Source organism: Panthera tigris, chromosome B4, assembly GCF_018350195.1.
Source record: "Panthera tigris isolate Pti1 chromosome B4, P.tigris_Pti1_mat1.1, whole genome shotgun sequence".
Lineage (NCBI taxonomy): Eukaryota > Metazoa > Chordata > Mammalia > Carnivora > Felidae > Panthera > Panthera tigris.
This window is the reverse complement of record NC_056666.1, coordinates 68,948,594-68,971,441: the sequence shown is the minus strand read 5'-3', so window position 1 is coordinate 68,971,441 and position 22,848 is coordinate 68,948,594. Positions and strand designations below refer to the sequence as shown.

General features: G+C 37.5%; 1 protein-coding gene across 5 annotated transcripts in view; it reads left to right on the top strand.

The window, feature by feature from the left end:
- Window positions 1–22,848, top strand: part of YAF2 (YY1 associated factor 2) — a 75,846-nt gene that overhangs the window by 50,480 nt on the left and 2,518 nt on the right. Inside the window, exon 3 of one of the 5 annotated variants that reach the window (XM_042992129.1) lies at window positions 12,987–13,297. The exons of the other annotated variants lie outside the window; for them this stretch is intronic. The gene's annotated coding sequence lies outside the window, so the exon portion shown is untranslated. Of the gene's footprint in view, window positions 1–12,986; window positions 13,298–22,848 lie in introns of those variants that run through there. 5 annotated transcript variants of the gene reach the window in all.

Here is a 22,848-nt window from a genome sequence, read left to right as displayed (position 1 = left end):
AAAAAGTAAAACATTTTTTAAAGGTGTAGAAAATAGAGATAGGACAAAGAAGAAAATTAAAATCATCTTAGAAACCGGGGCGCCTGGGTGGCTCAGTCAGTTAAGTGTCTGACTCTTGATCTCAGCTCAGGTCATGATCTCCAGGTTTGTGAGTTCAAGCCCGCATGAGGCTCTGTGCTTACATCGCGGAGCCTGCTTGGGATTCTGTCTCTCCTTCTCTCTGCCCCTCCCCTGCTGTGCTCTCTGTCTCTCTCAAAATAAATAAACTAAAAAAAAGTTAAAACAAAATCATCTTAGAAACCTGGAAATAGAGGCACCTGGGTGGCTCAGTTGGTTAAGCGGCTGACTCTGGATTTCAGCTCAGGTCATGATCTCATGGTTCGTGAGTTTGAGCCCCACGTCAGGCTCTGTGCTGACAGTGCAGAGCCTGCTTGGGATTCTCTCTCTCTTCTCTCACTCTCTCAAAATACAAAACAAAAAGAAACCTAGAAATGATAGCCAAAAACACTTTGAACACTTTGCATTGATATATTACTTTTTTTTTTTCTTTTTAATGTTTATTTGAGAGAGAGACAGAGCACAAGCAGGGCAGGGGTAGAGAGAGAGAAGACATAGAGTATGAAGCAAGGTCCAGGCTCTGAGCTGTCAGCACAAGAACTTGATGCAGAGCTTGAACTCAAGAACTGCAAGATCATGACCTGAGCTGAAGTTCGACGCTTAACTGACAGAGCCACCCAGGTGTCCCTATTCTATTCACTTTTTAATTACCTGTACTCCCATTCTGCTCCCTGTTTGTCTCATCTGTGCTCCTCCTTCCCATACCAGAAACCACTCTTTTCACATGGATTTTTGGCAAACAGATTTATTATATATTTCTGTTTAACAAACCATCCCAAAAGATTTGCTCACAGTTTCTGTGAGTCAAGAATTTGGAGCAGCTTAGCTTAATAGTTCTGGCTCAGGATTTATCATGAGGTTGCAATTAAGATGTCAAATGAGGCTGCCGCATCTGAAGGCTTGACTCAGCTGCAGCATCTGCTTCCAAGATGGCTTGTCACACTGGCTGTTGTTGGCAGAAAGCCTTAGTTCCTTGCTATTTGCACTTCCCCGTAGGCCTGCTTCAGTGTCCTGATGACATAACAGTTGGCTTCTCCCACACTGAGTGATCCAAGAGTGAACAAGATGGAAGTCACTGTGAATTTTATGACCTAGCCTCAAAAATCCCACTTAGTGATTTCTGCAGTATCCTTCTGGATACACACATCAGCACTGTTGAGTGTGGGAGGAAAGGGGTTAATGCCAAGAGATAACGAGGCTCATCAGGGTCATCTTCAAGGCTAGTGCTAGTTGTCTATCTCTACTCTAGAATTGAGCAAAACAAAGATGAAATAAGCCAAGTAGCTTTTAGTTTTTTCCAAATTGGGACTTCAGAGTCCCATTTTATTTCAAAATGACAATATAGGGCACCTTGGTGGCTCAGTCGGTTAAGCATCTGATGTTGGCCCAGGTCATGATCTTGTGGTTTGTGAGATCAAGCCCAGCATCACACAGCTGACAGCTGCTGACAGCTCAGAGCCTGGAGCCTGCTTCAGATTCTGTGTCTCCCTCTCTTTCTGCCCCTCCCCCTCCCATTCACACTCTTGTCGCTCTCTCTCTCTCTCTCTCTCAAAAATAAACATTAAAAAAATAGATGTTACATGGGAATGCAAGCTGGAAAACAGTATGATGCGGCCACTCTGGAAGACAGTATGGAGATTCCTCAAAAAACTAAAAATAGAACTACCCTACGACCCAGCAATTACACTACTAGGCATTTATCCACGGGATACAGGTGTGCTGTTTCAAAGGGACACATGCACCCCCATGTTTATAGCAGCACTATCAACAATAGCCAAAGTATGGAAAGAGCCCAAATGTCCATCGATACAGGAATGGATAAAGATGTGGTGTGCGTATATGTATATATATACACATACACACACAATGGAGTATTACTTGGCAATCAAAAAGAATGAAATCTTGCCATTTGCAACTACATGGATGGAACTGGAGGGTGTTTTGCTAAGTGAAATTAGAGAAAAATACCATATGACTTCACTCATATGAGCACTTTAAGAGACAAAACAGATGAACATAAGGGAAGGGAAACAAAAATAATATAAAAACAAGGAAGGGGACAAAACATAGGAGACTCAAATATAGAGAACAAACTGAGGGTTACTAGAGGGGGTGTGGGGGGGGATGGGCTAAATGGGTAAGGGGCACTAAGGAATCTACTCCTACAATCATTGTTGGACTATATGCTGACTAATTTGGGTGTCAATTTAAAAAAATAAAATTGTGAAAAAAAAATAGCAAAAGTAAGGATGGGACTATCATAATACTTGGTGAATCCTAGCTGAAATACTTTACATACATCAGAATCCCTTTGTAAGGGGTTTATGTGTAATTTCAATAATACAAGAAAATACCATCCTCTTTAATCATGACTGGCTAAGCTAGACTCTGTCAATTAAATGACATTGACTTCCCTTAGTAAATTTGTTGCTTTCTTTATAAAATGCAGATTGTGAAGAGAAATGAACAACCACAGGAGGCTCAATTCAAGTTTGTTGTGTCAATTCATTTCAATTCAACAAATGTTTATTGAACACCCACTGGGTATCAAACTTGGTGCTGGAGTAATTGATTCATAATGGTTTGGGTGCTTATTAATTAACAGCATTTGCAATGCTTTCATTATTATATGTGTGATTGGGTGGGGTTCTGAGATAATTAACATTAAAATCCTGTGAATTTCTAAAGGAAGTATACAGAAAGATAAACAAATGTTATTGTCTGTACTTATAACTCTCATTTCTTTGGTAACAATTTTTTGTAACAATTTCTTTTGTAACGAGTTTTCTATTCGTTAGAAAACTGCCTTAAAACTAAAGATGGCACATTCATACTTGATAATAAATGTATATGAAAATCAAGTTTGCAAATTATTTTGAGATTTTACAAAAATCTTGACAAATCAACATCTTCTAGAAAGTTTCTCAGACATGCTAATAAATAAAAAAAAAAGTTATATGTAAAACCATGAGGCTAAAAAAATAGATATTACAGAATGACAGAGAGACAAACTCTTATAAGAATGCATTTCTAAATCAAATTTTAGTGTTATCTTCACAAATTAGTAGCTTTCAGCTTTTTCATATATTCAATTATCTGAAAAACTTCAAAAATAAATAATAGTTTATTATTAATCTTTAATGCTTATTATGTATAACACAATGTGTTAAGATGTTGTCATGTTCACAACTTTCACTCCTCACAATATTGCTTCTCACAGACAAATGAGATTTTAAGTATCAGAGCAGGATTGCACTCTAGGCAGACTTATTTCAGAACCAGGCTCTTAAACATTATGCCATTGAATCTCAATTTTAAAGTATCCTTGGAACACAGAGGATATATAAGCATACCACAGCATCATGTAAATTAAAAAAAAACTTAGGGGTACTGGGTGTCATCTGGTTGAGCATCCGATTCTTGATTTCGGCTCGGGTCATGATCCCAGGGTCATGGGATCGAGCCCCATGTCAGACTCTGTGCTGAGCATGGAGCCTGCTTAAGATTCTCTCTTTCTCTCTCTCTCTCTCTCTCTCTCTCTCTCTCTCTCTCTCTCTCTCTTTCTTTCTCTGCCCCTCTCCCCTGCTCCTGCTCTCTCTGAAAATAAGACATAAAAATAAGGTGTGCTGGGTGGCTCAGTTGGTTAAGGGTCCTTCCTTTGATTTTGGCTCAGGTCATGGTCTTGGAGTTCATGAGACTGAGCCCCTGTAGGGCTCTGCACTGACAGTGCAGAGCCTGCTTGGGACTCTCTTTCTCCCTCTCTCTTTGCCACTCCGTCTCAAAATAAATGAATAAAACATTAAAAAAATAAACTTAAAGTAATTAAAAGTAGTATTTTAAAAAATAGTTATTTATAATAAGTCACATCTGTGAAAGATATTGTTTACTAAGTTTTTATAGAGCTCATGGACTTGAACTATAAATCAGGTTCTCCAAATTTTATGGTTATTTTCCTGCCCTTAAGTTCTGCTAACTTAAAATTATAATTTGCTGAAATGGTAACAAGTAATGGCTTATTCAGATAATTCTAGATATTCAGATTGAATATGACCCTAAATTATAGATAATTTCTTAGGCTGTTTTTTTTTACTCTCAGATTCTTGATGAACCTTGACTCCCTACAATGTTGAGAGTTTGAATATTTCAGATTGAGGCAGTGACAAATGCAATATTAATTAGTTTTCTGGTTAATCTTAGTGGGAAAGTCAATCTCTTGGATATCTGGCTTTTTCTTAAACTAAAATTAACTTTTTTTGTATTGCACCCTAAGTCAACATATTCATGCTATTCAAGATGCTAAACATACTGCTCAGATATGCATACTACTTGAGCAAGTGTTAGAAATCGCAGAAATGATCATTTCAGATGTTATTAGTGTCTTGAAGAAATGTAAACACTTTTTCCTGCAACAGTTTATATTAAGGTAGAAAATATATTCAGTGTTTTCTTTGTGTAGAAAAGATATTATGACCATTCTGATAATAATGAATCAAAGTTGGGAGGTGTATTTTTGATTGCTAGCTATATACATTGAGGTCTAAAGCAACATATGGATTAGGCAAGTAATTATAACCTCTTTTATAAAAACTGCATACCTACACAAATAGCTGGTATTCTGTCAGTACTGATCCCAGCCCACCTTGTGCATAGTTCACAGTTTTTAATATAATTTCACTCTACTGGCGGTACCTTTTCTGTAGGTTGGGATATCAATGATAAATCAGTCGTTGATCACTTCTCTATCAGATAGATTGTCTGTGATATAACAAGAACTGATTGATATTTTTTCATATTTGTGGTTCTAACTGTAAAGCAAAAAATCTAGTGTGAACATGTAATAGTATTAACTCTTCTACATTATATGCTATTACTACTATACATTGCCCAGCTCTACCATTTATTAAAAGGATTTTGTGCCTTATGCTTTCTCTTCAAACATGTCAACTTTGTGAATGTGTTTTTTAAAGCTTCTCTTTATAATGTTTTTGCTATTATAAGTACAGCTATGAATGATGCCTTTGTGGTTTTAGACTTCTCTGTTTTTAGTGACAGAATGAATCAGTTTTACACTGAAGACTCTATTTTGTTTTTGTTTTGTAAAAACTTATTTGGTTTGCCAGTAATTACGAAAATTATTCAAAAGCTTTGATACTTCGTGGCACTTTTTGACAAAGGATTATATTGTCACTAGAGGCAAAAGAATGCTGGTTTATTAAAACCAGTTTTTAGATATTTATCAGTACACTTTAATTTTCCAGGTACTAGTGCACACATTAACACTTGCAGATTCACCTGCCCTAATCACTCTGATTGACATTCTGTGTTCTGTTGAAATCTCTCGCTCAGTGTTTACTTTACATCATTATTCTGAATTTTGGCATTTCTGGAATTATTTTCATCTCTACTTTTATGAGTTTGGATTTTTACAAAATAACAGAATTTCTGTGAAAAATCATAATTGATCTTTTTAAATTTGTGATTATACCAGAGTGCTTTTACTTGATTGACTGATAGGGCCCACTAGTGGTACACAGACCATGCTTTGGAATGTTGTGCTAAGCTGTTCTAAGAACACAGGAAGTAACAGGTCTGGGTGGTAAAAGTAAAGGAGAGGTAAAATGAAAGGAACCAGTACTACTGTCTGATGATGACTTTGAAATTCAGTGTCTTAACCCACACTGGACCAAGAAGCAGAGGAAAGGCAGTAGGGCAAAGGAATAAGGAGAGACAAGACACAGTAAACTGTGCAACAGGAATAACTGACAGCACAAAATAAAGGTGAACACTACAGAGGAGCAAAGAAATACCAACTAGAACAGCTGTATGAAGACATTAAGTGAAGGACATATCAAGCATTTACTTCAGTAACTTGAAGCCTGGGACAGCTTGTCCCACACTAAAGGTGCTATAATCTGATGGCTAATTTGTTGTAGTCCAGTGGTGAGCTAAGTCAGTACCATAACTTCTTTGTAATACGTAAAGTTTCAGTGGTGTATCAAAGAAACCTTCCTCCAGGATAGACACTAGATTTTCTGTAACATATGGCATCCTGTTACTTGGAATGTTAGTAGGTGTCAATACATATATTAGTTATCTGTTGGAACATAACAAATTCCCTCAAAACTTAGCTGCTTAAAACAACAAGTATTAACTACCTCACAGTTTCTGCCAGTCAGGAATCTGGGTGTAACTCACGTGGGTCCTCTGATTCAGGGTCTCTCACAGGCTGCAGGCATCTCAAAGCATGCTTGGGGGAGGAATTACTTCCAGCCTGTTGGCAGGCCTCAGTTCCTCTGTTGACCAGAGGCTTCCACTGTTCTTTGTCATGTGAGCCACTCTGTAGAGAGTCCACAACACGGCAGGAGAGTGTGAGCAAGATGGAAGCTAGAGTCTTCTAGTAACCTGATTTTGGAAGTAGCATCGATTAATTTTGCTATCTCTGTTTGTTAGAAGCACTTTATTAGATCCAGCCTACTGACAGCGAGGGGATTAGACAAGAGCATGAATACCAGGAGGTAGGGCTTATTGGGAACCAACTCAGAAGACTGCCATTTTCATGAATGAGTAAATGAATGAAGGAAAAGAGAGAAACTTAGGAAAAATAGCTTGTACCAATAAGTCCTCCATAAATATAGGTTGCAAGAATGGAAAGTCAACCATAAATAAAAGAAAATTAATTTCCAGGTAAGATTTGTTTTAGCTAAAAATAGACCTATGTTGATCAATAAGTGTGCTATCCATATCATATCATATATGGACATGTAAGTTCATATCATAAAGGCTTGGAAAATATGAGTGATGTTTTCTACAGACTTTAAAATCAAATAACATCTTTTAATATTGCCAGTGTCTTTATTTAGAAAAAGAAGAGCATCTAGATTTGATGTTTTTAGTCATTGGTTTTCAACCTTTCCTACACGTTGGCATCACCTTGGAAACTGGAAAAATGAGCCAAAAAAGGATACCTGGGCTCTAACCCAGGCTAAATAAATCAGAGCCCCTAAAAGTCAGGCCCCTTGCTTTAAGAGCTCATCAGGAGATTACAATGTGTGGTCAGGGTTAAGAATCCTGCTGATTGTTTTAAAAAATTGTTTTTAATTGATAAATAGTTGACATTAGTGTCAGGTTTACAACATAGTGATTCAGCAATTATGTACATTAGGAAATGCTAACCACCCTAAGTGTAGTTACCACCTGTCACGTAGTTATTAGGATATTATTGACTATATTCCCTATGCTATGCTTTTCATCCCTGTGACTTACTTATTTTATAACTGGTAATTTAAGTGGTTCTTTTTTTTTTTTTTTAACATTTATTCATTTTTGAGAGAGAAAGAGACCATGAACGGGGGAGGAGCAGAGAGAGAGGGAGACACAGAATCCAAAGCAAGCCCTAGGCTCTGAGCTGTCAAACACAGAAGTCATGAAGCCATGACTTAGAAACCGTGAAGTCATGATCTAAGCTGAAGTCAGACACTTAACCAACCAAGCCACCCAGGAGCCCCTAAGTGGTTCTTAACAGGAGGGTTTGAGTATGTACCCTTTCTCTGGTTTCATATAAATTGAAAAGGAGATAATTTTATGAAGAAACTGTTCATTCAGCATGTGTTCAGTATGTCCATGGCACTTGTGGGGGCTAAAAAAATGTAAGTAGTTTAAAAATGGGAATAAATTATATTTCATTATATAGTTATATGTGTATTTAATATGATAATCTGACATAGTCTACATGTGCTATCGGGTTTCAGAGAGGGGAGAGATGTATATAGACCAGAGTAGTTAAGGCTGTTTGGAAAAGATGGGATCCAGGATGCATTAGGAAAGTACAATTCGAAATGTAGTAACTTGCTTTACTGGACAGATCCAAATTCTGGAGTCTGATTTGGAGAGATCTGACAACGTAGCCAGCCAGCACTTTGATCTTATTCTGTAGGCCAGTGACAGTATGACCAACTCAGAAGCTTTGAAAAATACCAGGTTTAACTCCTGAGGGTGTTAATTCCATTGGTCTAGGTGGGGCCCAAGTATTGTAATTTTTATTAGACTCCTTGTGATGCTAATGTATAGCCAGGCTTGTAAAAACTGCCTTAGGATCACTTAGGGTCCCTGGAAATTTTTTAGTAGGAGGGTTTAACATTCACCTATCCATTAAAAACACATTGGATTTTTTTTTTCTTTCTTTCTTTCTTTTTTTTTTTTTTTTTTTTTTTTTTTTTTTTTTTTTTTTTTTTAATTCTGCAGGCACAGGGCAAACAGCAGTGAACCAGATGAAACAGGAAAATGTCCCCGTTTATAATTATGGGGGTGATAGCGAGCTTATATTCCTTTCTGGTAGAGGAAGACAGGCAATAAGCTAATAATATATAACATGGTAAGTAGAAACAAGTGCTTTGAAGAAAAGAAAGCATACGGAGAGAGACAGAGTAATGGGCAGAGTGGGGAGCAGAGTTGGAGGGGAGAGTGTTATTTTATTTCAGGTTAGGAAAGACTTAACTGCCAGCTGGCATTTGAGCAGAGACCTGGAAGAAGTGAGGGAGTGAATAGGCAGAGGGGAATAATAAGTAGGGGAAATCCTCAGGCAGGAGTAGAAGGCCATTGAGGTTGGATATTATGGACTAAATTGTGTCCCCTCCCCCTAAATTTATATGTTGAAGTCTTAATCCCCAGTATGCTATATTTGGAGATAGGGCTTTTAGGAGGTAAATCAGGTTAAATGAGTTCATAAAGATTGGTGAACGGTGTGATAGAATTAGTGACTTTATAAGAAGAGGAAAAGGGTGATCTCTGTCTTTCTCTACTATGTGAGGATACAGTGAGAAAGAGGCTCTCTGCGAACCAGAAGGAAAGCACTCACCAGAAGCCATACCCTGCTGGACCTTGATTTTGGACTTTGTAGCCTCCAGAACTGTGAGAAAATAAATTTCTGTTGTTTAACCCACACGGTCTACAGTATTTGTTGTGGCACCCCAAGCCAACTGAGACACAGGAATAGAGGTTTCCGGAGGGGAGATTAAAGAAGATGAGGTGGAGGGAGAGACTGAATCATGTAGGGTTTCAGACTAGAGCAAGAATTTTGGATTTTATTTTCAATTGCCATATACTCTGGTTGCCAGAGTGTAACAAGGGGGGAAGGGGTTTAGATGGGGAAGAGGAACCCAATGAATGGTTTTAAGCAGAGGAGTGATATAATTTGAGTGATATAATTTGATTTATATCTGGAATGATCACCTGGCTGCTTTGTGAGAGAATAGTCTATAGCAAAGCAGTTGAAGAATCAGGGGCAAGTGGCAATACAAGGGTGGCATCAGTGGGGTTGGTGAGAAATCCAATTCTCTATCTATTTTGAAGGTAGAGTAGAAAGCATTTGCTGGTAAATTAGATGTGAGTGTGAGAGAAAGTGGAGAATGAAGACTGCTACCATGTGTTTGGTCTGAGCAACTGGAAAAATGCAGTTTATTTACCAAGATAGGAAGACTGTGAGAGACTGGAAGAGTGGAAGAAGGAACGAATTAGAAGTAGTTTTGAATAAGCTAAGTTATTTTGAGTTGCTACTAGACATTGAAGTGAAGATGTTAAATAGGCAGTTGGTTATGTAAGTCTAGGGTTTAGGGGAGACATTGGGGTTGGTGATACAAATTTTGGAGTTGTATAGATCAGTTCTCAACCTTGGATGCATTGATTTATCTCAGGATTGGGGCATTTTTTAATTTGATTACCAGTTAGGTTAAACATTTTTAAAAACCGCTTTTATTGAGGTATAACTGACATACAGTATACTGCACACAATTAAAGTGTACGATTTGATAAGTTTTGACATACGAATATACTTGTGAAACCATCATCACAGTTAAGATAGTGAACATATCCATCATCACCAGAAATTTCTTTGTACCCCTTTTTAATTCTTCCCTCCTGTGCCTACCTCTTTCCCATCCTCAGTTGCTAGGCAACTATTGATTTGCTTTCTCTATAGATTAGTTTGCATATTCTAGAATTTCATAGATGGAGTCACAACAGTGTATATAGTCTTCTATGGCCTCTTTAAGCATAATTGTTTTGATATTCAGCTGTGTTGTTGAGTGTGTCAGTTCATTCCTTTCTGTTGTTGAGCAGTATTTCATTATATGAATGTACCGTAATTTCTTTATTCATCTCTTGGTGGACATTTGGTTTGTTTTCAGTTTTTGGCCATTACAAATAAAGCTGCTGTGAACATTCATATAGAAGTCTTTGTATGGATATATATTTCCTTCTCTGGGTAAATATCTTAGGGTGGAATGAATCACAATTTTTTCATGTTTCAACATGAGGGGTTTTGTGTGTGTGTGCACGTGTGTGTGTGTGTGTGTGTGTGTGTGTGTGTGTGTGTGTCCCCTTGGGGAAAGCTCTTATGCCCAGAAAAGATTATTCAGGGACTACTTTGATTATTAAAATTAATGTTCAATGTAGTAGTTTCAGTTAAAAAAAATTTAGTTTTTTCTTAAGTTATCTGTTCATTTTTACAAATCTTATTCTACTTGTAAAATTTAACAATATTTAACTTCCCCCCCAGGCATAGTTATTTTTAAAAAGTATTGTAAATTAATTCTAATGTGGAGCCTGGGCTGAGAACTATTGTACAGATGATATTTAAGGCAAGGACTGAATGAGGTCACCCTGAATAGCACTTCTTGAGTTTTGTGTGCATAAAAAATATCTGTGGTTCTTGGGCAAGGTCTGCAAATCTGCATCTGTACTAGTCTCCTCAGTGCTAATACCTTGGTTTGGTTAGTGGACCACACCATGAGTAGCACTGTCGTTGAGGGTTAACGTAGATAGAAGAGATACCTGAAGACTGAGTCCTGATGCACTCCAAATTTTAGAAATTGTAAAAGAAGGAAAAGAACCAATAATTGAGACTGGGAAAGAGTAGCCAGTGATGCAGGAGAAAAATTGTGTGGCATTCTGGAGGCTTGTGAAGAAAGTTTTACCCGAAATAAAGGAGTGATAAACTCAGTCAAATGCTGCTTTTGAAAAGACTGAGCAAGGAATGAACTACAGTTGACCAGTGGATATGGTAAAGTGATTGTTGGTGATCTTGAAAGTAATGGTGTTAGTAAAATGGTAGGGACAAGAGCCTGATGGAGGTGAGCACGTTCAGAGGATGGAGGAAAGAGGTGTTGAAAGTGACTATAGACAAACCATTTGATGCTTATAGTAGAAAGGAGAACAGAGAAATGGGGCAGTAGCTAAAAAGGTATGTGGACTTAGGGGAAGAGTTGTTTTTCCTTTCCTTTTTTTAAGGTAAGAGCTACTGTTTTGTGTTTGTATGTTGACAGGGATAACCTATTTACAGAAGGAAGTATCACTGAAGCAGGAAAGAAAGGAGGTCAGTAGCAGGAATGATGTCCTGGAGAAGGGATAAGAGATAGAGGCATGACTATGATTGGTAATACGGATAGGGAAGTTAGAGGATATGGGCACAGATAGGAGATTGTGGAGATTTCATCAAATAGCTTCTATTCTCTCTGAAATAAGAATCAAGGTCACCCCATGATAACATGGCACACAGTAAAAGTAAATTCAGTGCTCAGAACAGTGATTTGAACAGTTTAATAAAAATTTGTTAAATAAATGAATGTAAGGAAGAGTAATCTTGGATTGGAGGGGAGAAGACAAAAGTCCATCAAGTAGATAATATAGAAGGCTGCGGTTGGGTTGGGTGAGAGTGGTAGTCATGAGAATGATAAGGGGAAGCCATTCCAATAATGCGAAAGAAAAATTGAAAAGACTTGATAGTTGTTTGCCTGAGGAGAAGGAAAAGTGAGGAGGACCTGTTTGAACTCTAGAGAGTGTCTTTAGTCTTTCAGATTAAGGGAACTGTGGTGGTGGTTATTGGTTTGAGGGGTTTGTCAGATTTAATTGCTTGAACACTCTAACCTAGTTTTTCTAAAAGCTGATGTAGTCATTTATTTTGTCTCTCCTTACCAAGACCTTCTTAGTAGCTGCCAAAGAATCAAGTCTCCCCTGCTGCTACTTCCCAGGAGTTTAGTAGGGAAAAATGTGTTCAGGGTTTTTGCAGAAGTGTTTGATGTTGAAAATTAAATATAGACCTTAAAGTAAAAACTCTTCAGAATACTCAGATTCTTGAAATGATGAAGACTATTGTTCCTTGCATTTTGTAAGCACACTGAGACAAGTGACAAGAAGAAAGAGTATGTAGTACCTGAGGTGTAAATTTAAGTGGTATAGTGTGAATACCTTGTACCAGTGGTTTTTGACTAGTATTTCTCACAGCCATACTTCAGGGATAACTGGGAAGTTGGAGGATGAGCACTGAGCAGATGTGGGTTCAGGAGTCTCCACAGCAATTTCAAATAGAAGTTAGGTTTTGTTTTTGTTTTAGTTTAATATATTGACATTCCTTGTAAAATTTTGTTAGCATAATGATTCTTCTGGAAAAACAATAACAAAGAGTTTGAATATCATTACTATCAGTAATATTTGAATTTTGCTGGTAAGTCAAATAGTGCTAGTATTAGAGTAGATTATTTCATATTTTGAAGGTGGAGAAAACCACTTTTTTTTTTATTTTTTGATTTAGTAATACATTTTTATAGAAAGCAGACATGTACATTAAACCCTTCATTCCATTTTCATGAAAAAGAAGTAAATTGCTCAGAAGATGACAACAGCAAATTTTTCAAGAAAGTGAATTCTCAAAAGTTGGCACCTCATCAAATCAGTGTCCATATGATTGTTTAATAGTTGTATTTATTATGCATCATGTTTAACTGGTATTTTTAATGATCATTAATATCGAGATACAAGATCTGTACTAGTGCTGGGGATACAAAAATAAGTGAGATTACTGATCTCTTCTCATGTAGGGATAAGAATCCAGTTGCTGGGGAGATAGAACACAGCCATGGAAGGATCAACAGCATTACAGAGGAGTGTAGAAGACCAGGATTCTGCAGAAGTGCTGCAGGGGCTCCACAAATACTTGATGCACATTTCTTTTAAAAATATTTTATCATTAAAAAAATCTAAAATAACATGTTACATAAATGGGTTCTGTGCAACAAATAGACCATGCATGGAAGGAAAACCACTAAAGCTAATTATTTTGCAGATTAGCTCATTCTTTTTTGTTTGTTTGTTTTTTTTACAATTGTAAAATAAAGTAGCAAATCCTTTATTTGTGTTTCTTGAAACTGTGAAAAGAGAGCCCTAGCAACATTTTTTTAGTTATCATTTTCCCTCTTCCACCTCTGTCCTCACATAATAGTTTTGCTCCCAACCTACAGTTCTCAAAACCTCTTCAACCCCCACAACCCAACAAAACAAAGCCTCTCTCATTAGTGTCTTTCTAATTTCCTTCTTATTCTCCATCACAAAATCTCAAAAACGGATTTATAAAAAAAAAAAAAAGAAAAAAAAAAGATCTACTTCAGAAAGCCTGGGAGAGAAAGAGTCTTTGAGCAGGCTGCAGAATGCTCCCCCAGACTACAGGAGAAATCTGAGAAATCCAGGGAGTTCACACTGAGTGATTTATATCCTTTTGTGCTTGTTAACCCTTTATAGGCTACATGGTGCTAGAGCTCTCTGATAAGTCTTCAAATGATAATATACTATATGAATTTTTCCACAAACCCAAGAAACAGTACAGAACGTTTTATTTTTAAGGACAAAAAGGAAACAGGGTTTCTCACGTGAGTAGTCATTCAACAGAAAGGATTTTATCGTGCAATATTTTGCAACAATGAACCTGAGCCATTTTGTTTTGCTGTAAAGACATGTGATTGTATTCTTTCATCTTCTCTGATCTTTGGCATCAAAATTTACGTGATATGATTCATAAGTAGATTCTGAAGGATAGGCACGTATACCTAGTCTAAAAATGAAAACATAATTTTGGAGCAAAGAAAATGGTTGTCCTCTCTTTAAAAAATTACGAGCCATCACAGTTTTCAAAGTAAAATGTTCTGATAATGCCAGTGCAAGAAGTGGAAGCAAAGATAAGCCAAAATCTAGTAGAGGTGTGTTTGAAATCATGAAATCAGTATTACAAGGTAAGTATAGTCCTAAGATTAGGCCTAGTAGCTGATGAGGAGTTAGTCAAATTAAAAAAAACTTCATCTATGGATATGAGGGAGATCTGGCTGTGACATCTGTCACCCCATTGATCGCTAGGGTTGATTTGGCTGATCTGGCTGACTAGGTGGGTGTCCCCTTCCTCCCTCACCGCCCCATATGTGTCCCTCCCGAAGCTGCGCACTTCTTTGAAGAGGAAGACCTTCCAGATAGAGGAGGACCATTTGGCCAAGCGTATACGAGTAGCTGCACTCCCCTGCTAGAACCTCCAAACAAGCTTTCAAGGTCCATTTGTAGGAGAACATAGGGTAGTCAAGCTTCCAAAACTCCAGAAACATCCAAATGAGGCACTGCACATGGCAGTCTGCTTTTCTTTAATTAATAAATAAATAAATAAATAAATAAATAAATAAATAAATCTTTACCTATTTCAGGTCTGTATACCTTTAAAACCACATTATTACAGAATAGAAATTTGGGTTTAGTATGTTTTTCAAGTCTTAGTAAAATTTTTAACATTGATTGAATTTTATTACTTCTGTACATTATTCATGAAATGACTTAAAGTATTTTTTATTTTTATTTTTTTAACTGTATTTATTTATTTTGAGAGAGAGACAGAGCAAGTGCTCATGAATGGGGCGAGGCAGAAAGGGAGGGAGTGGAGAGAGAATCCTAGCCAGGCTCCACACTGTCAGCCCAGAGCCAAGTGCGGGAATCGATCTCACGAACTGTAAGATCATGGCCTGAGCCAAAATCAAGAGTCAGACACTCGATCACCTTCAAGGTGCCCCTTAAAGGATGTTTTTTAAAAAGACCCATGTTGGGGCTCCTGGGTAGCTCAGTCAGTTAAAGCGTCCAACTTGGGTTCAGGTCATGGTCTCTTAATTCGTGAGTTTGAGCCTCGAGTAGGGAACTGTGCTGACAGCTCAGAGGACACTAAAGCAGCCTGGAGCTGCTTCAGATTCTGTGTCTCCCTCTTTCTCTGCCCCTTCCCCACTCGCGCACGCGCTCTCTCTCTCTCTCTCTCTCTCTCTCTCTCTCTCTCTCTGTCAAAAATAAATATTAAAAAAATTAGGGGTGCCTGGGTGGCTTAGTAGGTTAAGTGTCAGGGTCATGATCTCATGGTTTGTGAGTTCGAGCCCCACATGGAGCTCTGCACTGACAGGGCAGACTGCTTGGGATTCTCTCTCTTGCCTTCTCTCTGCCCCTCCTCCTTCCCTCCGTATCCCTCTCTCTCTCTCTCTCTCTCTGTCTCTCAAAAAATAAAATAAAAACTTAAAAAAAGAACATTAAAAAAAAAGGCCCATGCTGATGGCTCTTTTTCCTGGTGTACTGACAGTTTAAACATAAACTAAAGTTCTTTTCACCCTGTTTATAATAAATTCGCTTTCTGTTTTCTCTATTACAACACTTTTTTTTCTTCTTGGTACTTTTGACAAAACTTACCTTTTTTTTAGTTTACTTTTTTATATGGTTTCTATCTCATCTGCTAAGTAAACTCTGTGAGCGCACAGACTATGTTTGTCTTACCCATTGTGAACCCCCAGCATCTTACCTATACCTGACTCATGTAAGTGTGCAATACATTTTTTAAACAAAACAAGGTAGCTGCTTATAAAATCTACTTTGGTTAGTTTTTTTGGTTTTTGTTAGCAGTGTATTGACAGACTTACAAGTTTCAGCTGTTTTTACTCATTGAAATTGATTATATTGCTTCACTTTATCATATATTTTAGTGTCCTGAAGACTGTTTCTTTTGGATCTATGAGTTATGCTGCTTCTCTTAGAAAATAACCAGTAAATGTTTTATATCTTAATTTGTTTTGCTTGTCCAACTTGACAAAGTAAATTGTGATGAGGTTGATCAAACTTGAAACATTTTTTTCTTAAAGTATTTAGCACATAGAATTTTTGTTATGGGGTAGTGGGGATAGAAGGCAGACACATAGTTAGAAATGGCATATACCAAGCAACAGGTACTGGTCTTCTACACACATGAAAGATCAAGAAGCTCCTAAAAATATTTCATTCTCATGGTAGATTATTATTGTTGTTGAAATTTCACCTTTTTCTATGTTACAGGAAATCAACATACCTGTAAAATTTTACACAGTGTATTTGGGCTATTTATGAAGGATACGTAGAGACATGTGGAGATCCCCCAATTTTTGAATATCATATTTCACAAGTTACAGCATAGTCATGGCATTATGTAAATAAGATGACAATAGAATGCAGTTGAGATATGGTAATTTACTAACGAGGACTTTGTCCCCCTTTTTACAGAATCTTTGGCATTATAGGTGTATTGTCAAAGCCATGAATGAATGATAAATCCCTGTATATAAAAAGGCATATCTAAAAAATGTCACCCTGCTCCTTATTTTCTGAGTTACCAATCTGCTACCTCTAAAATTTCCTAGTATCCTCTAGATTTTTCTCATTAAGTAGAAAATGGATCATAGTTTAAACCTACTTATTTATTGAAAAATTTTTTAATGTTTATTTTGAGGGAGAGAGAGCAGAGGAGGGGCAGAGAGTGATGGAGACACAGAATCCAAAGCAGGCTCCAGGCTCCAAGCTGGCAGCACAGAACTTGACATGGGCCTCGAACTCACAAACTGAGAGATCATGACCTGAGCCGAAGTCAGATGCTTAACCAACTCAGCCACCCAGGTGTGGGCCCCCAGCTTTCTTAATATCCCTGGAGATATGAGGGCTTTCTTTTCAGTAGGGCATGGTGAGGGTGAACTTTATGATATGTTGAAAAGGTAAGCTGTGTTCCCCCTACCTTCAGTGAAAGATCTTTAAAGCACATTCAGCCTCTAGAGAGCAGCAGAGAATTTCATTTCAGTAATTAACCTATATGTATACTTGCGTATTTATATTTTGTGCTGCTTTTCTCCTGAAGTTGAACCAGATCAAATAACCCTAGAACAATGGAGTTTTAGGTAAATCATAATCTTTAAGTAACAATCAGCCATCATTAAAATAAGAATAAAGGAATGGAGCATTACACATTTAGGAAAGTCTAAGATGAAAAGAGAGAGAAACAGGTATAACTACTCAAGAACAGAAATAAATAACATTTTTCTTAAGGGAAAAGGGAACCACTATAGATTTGTTGGTGATTGAAAGATAACAAAATCAATAACAACATTAGTTACAGAGATTACATGGTGGTTTATTACACCACTAGTCTTGCATTCACACTTGCCCAAAGGACTGCCTTGCTTATATTTTATTAAATCTTTTATAAATTTTTATTTAAATTCTAGTTAGTTAACATAGAATACAATATTGGTTTCAGGAGTAGAATTCAATGATTCATCACTAACATATATTTTATTAAATCTATAAATCCAACATAATTAACACCAAGCATGTCAGTACCCCCTATTTAGAGTAGACCTGTTCTTGGCTTTCCTGCAACTGTCTTAGCCCATTTGAGCTGCTGTATCAAAATACCATAAATGAGGTGGCTTATGAGCAACGAACATTAATTTCTCATAGTTCTGGAGGCTGCAAGTTTAGGATCATGGCCCTGGCAGATTAGCTGCCTGATAAGGAGCCACTTCCTCATTGACAGCCATTTTCTTACATGGCAGAAGAGGCAAGGGATCTCTCTGGGGTCTCTTATAAGAGCACTAATCATGAGGGCTACACCCACATGACCCAGTCACCTCTCAAAGACCCCCCCCCCAACCTAATACTATCACCTTGGAGAGGTAGGATTTTAATAAATGAATTTTGCAAGGGACACGAACATTCAGTACACAGCACCGCCCTTGGAAATTCCCTCCCCCCATTTCTTTCAGTTTTATTCCTATTTGGGGGAGAGTTCTTTATCCCTCTTACTCAGGTATGCATCCGATTGGGTTATCCTTATGAAATGTCATCGGGTTCACTGCTTCAATGCCATTCTCCTTACTATCCACAGAATAGACCCTTACTACTATTACTTCACTTCCAGTTTGATGTGGTAGTCTTCTAGCTTGTTTTCTGGTCCAGCCCCTCACCTGACCAGTTTAATTGTTCTTTCTGTGTGCATTTATTAAGTAGTTTGTTCTTAACACTGAGAGTATAACACGAATTTTAAATTCATAACTCATTTAAAAATAAATTATAAATCAACTCAACCATGAGGTTATGAAGCAAATCATGCTCTAATATTTTCAGATTGATGGGCCATATAAAAAAGGGAAATGATTCTAGAAAGATTCTGGAGAGATAACACTTCTTAAATATGAAAAAGACTTGGCAACAGTTACAAGAGACCAGAGTTGGGAAATTAGGATTGTTCCTTTCTCACATAAAAGCAGGAGGGAGGGGGCGCCTGGGTGGCTCAGTTGGTTAACCGTCGGACTCTTGATTTTGGCTCAGGTCATGATCTCACAGTTTGTAAGATGAAGCCCCGAAAGAGGCTCTGCACAGCTCCAGACCCTGCTTGGGATACTCTCTCTCTCCCCCTCTCTGTCCCTTCCCCAATGGTGCATGTGCTGTCTCTCACACACACAGAAAATAAATAAACTTAAAAAAAATGGGAGTGAGATGTTGAGGAACAGTGTCACATAGTAGATGGATACTCACTTGGGAGACAAATGCTGGAGGTTTGAGGGAGTGATTGATCATGTCATAAAAATATTCTGTACTTAATCACAGCACAAGAATCATGTTCCTGAAAATCTTGATCAGAGAATCCATGATTGAGATACTCAGATCTTACGGGAAAACGGCATTGGGGTTCGCTCATTAACGAATACAGGAAAACCTAGAAAAATATGCTATTTTACTTATAGGCAGTACTAAATAAAGATAATATAAATAAAATTGTATATATCTTGTTAGTAATAATGGCCACTACTCAATAACTAACATCAGTTTATTGATAGAAATGTCAGGATTTCCCCTCTGGTTCAAAAAGCATGTAAATTTATTTCAGCGTTTGTAATTTTATTTTAGTTCAATTTAATCACTAAAATTTTTGTTAACTTATTTTGCACTAAATTTTAGGATGGAGGGAGTGACAGTACAATATATATACCATATAATAATATATACTATATACATGTAATAATATGTGTGTGTGTGTGTGTGTGTGTATATACAATATATAATGAAGGAAGTTGTTAAACCTTCATTTGTTATGGAAGGAAGAGATTCAGAGATCCATATTACCTTGGGAGACCAAATGATGACTATACCTCCATTGCATTTTATACCTTGGAATGACTCAATTTTAGGTGATTCACTATTCACTAGGTACTAGTTTAAACAAATACTTTCTCAAACCTGCCACACCTTTGAGCTTTTTTCTTTAAAAAATTTTTTTAATGTTTTGTTTATTTATTTATTTATTTATTTATTTATTTATTTTTAGGTTTTTGGTTTTTTTTTTTGACATTTATTTATTTTTGAGACAGAGAGAGACAGAGCATGAACGGGGGAGGGTCAGAGAGAGGGAGACACAGAATCTGAAACAGGCTCCAGGCTCTGAGCTGTCAGCACAGAGCCTGACGTGGGGCTCGAACCCACGGACCGTGAGATCATGACCTGAGCTGAAGTCGGCCGCTTAACCGACTGAGCCACCCAGGCGCCCCTGTTTTATTTATTTTTGAGACAGAGAGAGACAGAGCATGAGCAGGGGAGGGGCAGAGAGAGGGGGAGACACAGAATCCGAAGCAGGCTCCAGGCTCTGAGCTGTCAGCACAGAGCCCGATGCAGGGCTCAAACCCACGAACCGTGAGATCGTGACCTGAGCTGAAGTCGGATGCCCAACCCACTGAGCCACCCATGCACCCCTGAGCTTTTTTTTCTTTTTCCACTTTACAACATAATTAAAAGATAAATTATTTCTTCCTGCTCTTACTTTACTACTTGTTTATCTCTGTGTAGTGAGTGGTTGATCCTGTCTAGTGAGTAACCTTAGAGACAGTACTCTTTTTTCTTTTTAATTTAATTTGAGAGTATATGTATGTATGCAAGAGAGAGAGACCATGAATCCCAAGCACGCTCCACGCTCCACATGGAGCCCAATACAGGGCTTGATCCCATCACCCTGGAATCATGACCTGAGCCAAAATCAAGAGTCGGATGCTCAACTGAATGAGCCACCCAGGTGCCTGTACAGTACTCCTTTTCTTAAAAAACAAAAACCAAAAAACAAAAAAACATCTTTCTTCCTTGTTAAACTTGATTTTATCGTTCAACAACAAATACTAAGTATCTAGTATTTTTTCAGAACTGTGCTAGGTACTAAGTTATACAGTGGTGCATAAAGCTGATATCATCCCTTTCCTTGTGGAGATTTACATGCTAGAAAAGGAAACATAATAAAAAACTGCAACTCTTCCAATAATCTTTATGTTCCTCATTTTTTTCCCATAGCATTTAAATGAACGTTTAAGACTCTTTATTTTTTGATTCCACCCACATAATATTGGCTGCATGAGGACAAGGATTTCTGTGTTTTTCTAGAGGAATATTTGTTGGTTAAGAAAGGTATACATAATTAGTTACCATGTCTTTGATTCTACTTCTTCAGTCTGTCTTAAATAACCCCTCTGCTGCTTCCTTAGTTCAAGCCCTTTTTATTTTTGCCTAATCTATTAAAGTAGCTTTCCTAACAGTTTCCCTGCCACTCTGAGGTACCTTTCCCCTTTATACTGCTGCCAGTAATTTTTGTAAAATTAAATTCTGAATTTCTTCAGTGATCTCCCATCTTTTAAGGGTAAGTCAGACTCCTTAGCTTTTTACTATTGGATTCCTTCCTATCTGTTTAGCCTTGTTTTTTTTCTTCATTGCCTTGCCATTCCCTGCTCTCCATCTCAATCTTTATTCGGCACTAGTAACAATATATTACAGCTCTTCAAGCTTCTTTTTGGGCTAGATCAGAGGCATCAACTAACTCAAACCAGTTAGAAATGCAGATTATTAGGCCTACTGAATTGGAAACTCTGGGAGTAGGGCTAAGCAAGCCATAAACAGGCCTTCCTAGTGATCCTGATGTACCTTAAATTTAAGAACCATTGTGTGTGCTTTTAAATGTTTATTTTGAGAGAGAGTGTATGCGCAGGAGAGGGGCAGAGAGAGAGAGGGAGAGAGAATCCCAAGCAGGCCCCAAGCTGTCAGTGCAGAGCCTGATGCAGAGATGACCGGAGCTGCAAGCTTAACCAACTAAACCACCCAGGTGCTCCAAAAAACATTGTTTTAATCCATTTTTTAAAAATTTTACTTCCTTACAAGCTCAGCCATTAATCACCATGCTTTCAATATCACTTTCATTTGTATAACTCAATCTACATAATTAACCCTGATATCTGTGTCAACCCTACTTCTTAAATTGTGTTGTACATCTTTTCTGGATATGCTTTCTGTACTTCAGACTCTGTAGGCTCTGAACAAAATTCATTATCCATCTACTGATATCTGTTTACATACTGTGTTTCCTATTTACTCCTTAAAAGGATTCCTCCTTAAAGTTTTGAATTGTAGATAGTGCAGTATTTTCTCATTGGTTTCTATTTTGTCATGGCTTTAGAGGAACAACAGCAAAAGATTCTTTAATAACTCTACTGACCAAAATGGGTTCAGGATTTTCCATGCAATAAAATTACTGTTGTTTTGTAGACCAGCTGCTAAAATTTATGTTTATCTTATTCTCCCTTCCCTCACTTTTTCACTCCTCCCATTTTCACTCCCCTCCTCACTCTTCTGTCTCTCATTTTAAGAACTTAGAGATTGTTTACTTCGAATCTTGACCACAGTTGCCCAAGTTCTACCATAAAGCTGGAGGGATCCTTGACAAGTAGAATGACAGTTAGTACTGTCACTAAAGCGTGAAGTGAAGCAACATTTCAGATATCATGGTGCAATTTTTGCAATAGTTTCTCAATAAATGTTTTTTAAGTGAATAAATGAGTGAATAGGCAAGTCTCAAAGGACTAGACAAATTGCCAAGGTCAAAAAAGCACGCTGAGATCGTGGCTAGAGATAAAAGGAACCTTAAAGATTTTAGCAATAAAGAGTGAGAAAATTTGACACTCAAATACTTATTAAATTAAGTGAAAGATTTTAGAGGAAAGAACAAATAGCCATTGTCACAGATGGTTAGGTTAGCTATTTCCTTCTATGAAGGAGAAGGGATATATTTAAATGTTATTTCAGTATAAATTTTCAAGTTTAAATTTTTGAAATTCATGTTTATTTATTTATTTATTTATTTATTTTTTAATTTTTTTTTTCAACGTTTTTTAATTTATTTTTGGGACAGAGAGAGACAGAGCATGAACGGGGGAGGGGCAGAGAGAGAGGGAGACACAGAATCGGAAACAGGCTCCAGGCTCCGAGCCATCAGCCCAGAGCCTGACGCGGGGCTCGAACTCACGGACCGCAAGATCGTGACCTGGCTGAAGTCGGACGCTTAACCGACTGCGCCACCCAGGCGCTCCGAAATTCATGTTTATTTATATGTGTGCTTCCCTATGAGCATTCAGTTTGATATACTTTTTAAAATAATTTTCACATTGACTTATGTAACAGTTTTATTCTCATGGTTTGACCATATATCTTGGGCTATAACTTTTAACTGTTATTATAGTTTTGTTTTTGTTGGATAGGAAAGACAATAATTTGTTTGTGTGTGTGTATGTG